The following is a 4,100-nucleotide window of genomic DNA, read 5'->3' as shown; positions in this document are numbered from 1 at the left end:
AGGGCATTGGATAGAAAACTCCAAGTAGATTGGGCCAAAGATGCAAGAGAAGGCCCTAGGGTTCTTATGAGCCTTAGGGTAGATTTCGGGCCCATGGGCTAAGTATGAGCCCACTTATCTTTGTAAATATTAGATTAAGGTTTCATTATTTTTGGGCCTTGTATTTAGGGCTCCATAATGTAGGTAGGGTACCCTAGAAATATAGGATTTTTCAGCCCTTGTATTTTAGGGCACCTAGACTAGTTTTTGTATTAAGGGTAGTTTTGTAATTTCACATGCACTAAGTGGATATTTGATGTGTGTGGTTGGAAATAAATTTAATTGAATTGGTAGAAGCCCAATCCAATTAAATTTTAGAGGGGGAGGTGAGCATTTGCTTACTACACCCCATTGCCACATCATATAGTCACACTTTGTGCATGTCCTTCATGCTTTTCATGCCTCATGACACCTAAGCACACTTAGTGGAGAATCTTCGAATTGATCTTGGATTAGTGGGCTGAACCATAATTAAAATTCACTAATCATAATTAGTGAAATTTTGGCTCCAAAGTTTGGCTCCACAAATTCAATTTCAAATTCAAGTGAAATTTGAATTTCCCTCCAATTTTGTGTGACACTTAGGCTATAAATAGAGGTCATGTGTGTGCATTTTTTTCAACTTTGATCATTTGAATATTAACTTCAGATTTCAGAGCTCCTTTTGAGCACAAAATTTCGTGTTCTTCTCTCCCTCTCCCTTCATTCATCTCCTTCTTCCTCCAAGCTCTTATCCATGGCCTCCTATGGTGGTGAGCTTCTTCTAGACTCATCTTCTCCTTGAAGTGGCGTTTCCTCTCTCTCTTCCTTCTCCATTCCGCTGCCATTTATCTTCCAAGAAGCAAAGGAATCCATTGATGAAGAAGATCCTAGGCCTACAAGCTCCAATGGAGCTTGCATCACATTAGTTAGACATAGTGTGCATCTTGGTCATTCTGTGCATTGTGAGCATTCTGTTGAGGGTGATTCTGATTTTGAACATTCCACTACTAATTTTTATACTGAGAACATGGCTCAACCTCCACCTCGTGAGAGGACTCTTAGGGAGATGGCTGCACCTGATTTCACTTATGAAAGCTTGTGCATTCAATATCCTGTTGAGGGTGTTCCATATGTTCTTAAGACTGGACTAATACATTTGCTGCCCAAGTTTCATGGTCTTGCAGGTGAAGATCCTCTTAAGCATCTTAAGGATTTCCATATTGTTTGTTCCACCATGAAGCCCCCAGATGTCCAGGAAGATCATATCTTTCTAAAGGCTTTTCCTCATTCTCTGGAGGGAGTGTCAAAAGATTGGCTATACTACCTTGCTCCCAGGTCCATTTTTAGCTGGGATAACCTTAAGAGGGTGTTCTTGGAGAAATTCTTCCCTACATCTAGGACCACTGCCATCAGAAAAGACATTTCAGGCATCTGGCAACTTAGTGGAGAAAGCTTGTATGAGTAATGGGAAAGATTCAAGAAATTGTGTGCAAGTTGTCCTCACCACCAGATTTCTAAGCAACTCCTTCTGCAGTATTTCTATGAGGGACTTAGCAACATGGAGAGGAGTATGATTGATGCTGCCAGTGGTGGAGCCCTTGGTGATATGACTCCTGCTGAGGCTAGGAATTTGATTGAGAAGATGGCTTTCAACTCCTAACAATCCAGTGCAAGAAATGATGTTATTGTTCTTAGAGGAGTCCATGAGGTGGCCACAGATTCATCTTTATCTACTGAAAATAAAAAGCTTGAAGGAAAACTTGATGCCTTGGTCAACCTTGTAACTCAGCTTGCCATGAATCAGAAATCTACACCTGTTGCAAGAGTCTGTGGTCTATGTTCTTCTGTAGATCACCATACAGATCTTTGTCCTTCTTTGCAGCAATCTGGAGTCAATGAGAAACCTGAAGCTTATGTTGCAAACATTTATAATAGACCCCCTCAGTAGCAAAACCAACAACAGCAGAATAATTATGATATTTCAAGCAACAGATACAATCCAGGTTGGAGGAATCATCCAAATATGAGATGGACAAGTCCTCCACAACAACAACAGCTTGTCCCTCCTTTTCAGAATGTTGCTGGCCCAAGCAAGCCATATGTTCCTCCCCTAATGCAGTAGCAGCAACAACAACAAAGACAACAAGCAACTGAGGCTCCTCCTCAACCTTCCTTAGAAGAGTTAGTGAGGCAAATGACCATCCAGAATATGCAATTTCAGCAAGAGACAAGAGTCTCCATTTAGAGTCTGACAAATCAGATGGAGCAGATGGCTACTCAGATGAATCAAGCTCAATCCCACAATTCTGACAAATTGCCTTCACAAACTGTGCAAAATCCGAAAAATGTGAGTGCCATCACCTTGAGGTCTGACAACCAAATTCAAGTGCCTCCACAAGTAGCAACACCTGCACCTGAACCTGTCAAGCTTCATTCTACACCTGAAAAAGAGGATGAGATAGTTGCACAAAAGAGAAAGCTTCTTAACAAAAAATTTCATGCAGGTGGACCTTCTTCTAGTAATTCTGACTTAAAGCAGCCTCCTATCCCTCTTCCATTCCCACCTAGTGCAATTCCAAACAAAAAAATGGAAGAAGTGGAAAAGGAGATCTTGGAGACCTTCAAGAAAGTAGAGGTGAACATACCTCTGCTAGATGCCATCAAGCAGATTCCAAGATACGCCAAGTTTCTAAAGGAGTTGTGCACCCACAAAAGGAAGCTCAAAGGCAATGAAAGGATTAGCATGGGCAGAAATGTGTCAGCATTGATAGGTAAATCTGTTCCTCACATTCCTGAGAAATGTAAGGACCCAGGTACTTTCTGTATACCTTGCATTATTGGGACAGTAAATTTGAGAATGCCATGCTAGATCTAGTAGCATCAGTTAGTGTCATGCCTCTGTCCATTTTCAATTCTTTATCTCTTGGACCTTTGCAATCTACAGATGTAGTGATTCATTTGGAAAATAGAAGTGTTGCTTACCTTGTAGGTTTCATAGAGGATGTGCTGGTTCGGGTTGGTGAACTTATTTTTCCTATTGATTTTTATGTTCTTAATATGGAAGAGGGATTTTCCCATGGTTCAGTTCCAATTATTTTAGGCAGGCCATTTATGAAAACAACCCGAACCAAGATAGATGTTTATGTTAGCACATTGTCTATGGAATTTGGTGATATTGTTGTTCATTTTAACATTCTTGATGCCATGAAACATCCATCTGAGGATCATTCTGGTTTTTGTGCTGAGATAATTGATCAGATTGTTGATAATTATATGCTTGATTTTGATTCTGGTAGGAAACATCCATTTTTATCTGATCTGCATACTTGTCATTCCTTATGCATTGAATCTGAATCTGAGTTTGAATTTGATCTTGTGTCTGATTTTTATGCTGAGAATGAATCTGAATTTGAATCTAGTTTTGATTTTCTGGGTGTTGTACCTCTTGATGTTGATTTTTTAGAGTCAGAATGCACTAACCATGTTGCAGGAAGTACATCTACATCTGACTTGCTTTATGAGGTACAGGCTAAGGAACCTTCTTCTTCTCCTACCATGGTTCCTCCCACTGTTCAGCCACCACCCACACTAGAGTTGAAGCCCTTACCAGCAACCCTCAAATATGCTTACTTGGAGTACAAGGAAAAATTTCCAGTGATCATCTCTGCCTCCCTTGATGCTAAGCAAGAAGATAAATTGTTGCTAGTTCTCAAGAAGCACAAGAAAGCCATTGGATGGACTTTAGCAGACATTCCTAGTATTAGCCCATCTACCTACATGCATAGGATACTTTTAGATGATGGAGCTAAGCCAATGAGGCAGCCACAACGGTGACTCAACCCCGTCATTCTAGATGTGGTGAAAAAGGAAGTGACCAAGCTCTTACAAGATGGAATCATCTACCCCATTTCTGACAGCCAATGGGTGAGTCCAATCCAAGTGGTTCCTAAGAAGACAGGCCTCACAGTGATCAAGAATGAAAAGGATGAGTTTATCCCCACAAGAGTGCAGAATAGCTGGCGAGTCTGCATTGATTATAGGAGGCTGAACCAGGTAACCAGAAAAGATCATTTTCCCCT

General features: G+C 40.8%; 1 non-coding gene across 1 annotated transcript; it reads right to left on the bottom strand.

Moving 5' to 3' along the window:
• Positions 1 to 1,426: 1,426 nt before the first annotated feature.
• Positions 1,427 to 1,533, bottom strand: LOC112998905 (small nucleolar RNA R71). The gene has a single exon (XR_003264084.1). It is a non-coding gene; the product is annotated as a small nucleolar RNA R71 (small nucleolar RNA).
• Positions 1,534 to 4,100: the final 2,567 nt, after the last annotated feature.

The sequence above is a fragment of the Glycine max genome, chromosome 13 (assembly GCF_000004515.6).
Source record: "Glycine max cultivar Williams 82 chromosome 13, Glycine_max_v4.0, whole genome shotgun sequence".
Lineage (NCBI taxonomy): Eukaryota > Viridiplantae > Streptophyta > Magnoliopsida > Fabales > Fabaceae > Glycine > Glycine max.
Note: the sequence above shows the minus strand (reverse complement) of the source record. Positions and strands in the feature narration are given on the sequence as shown.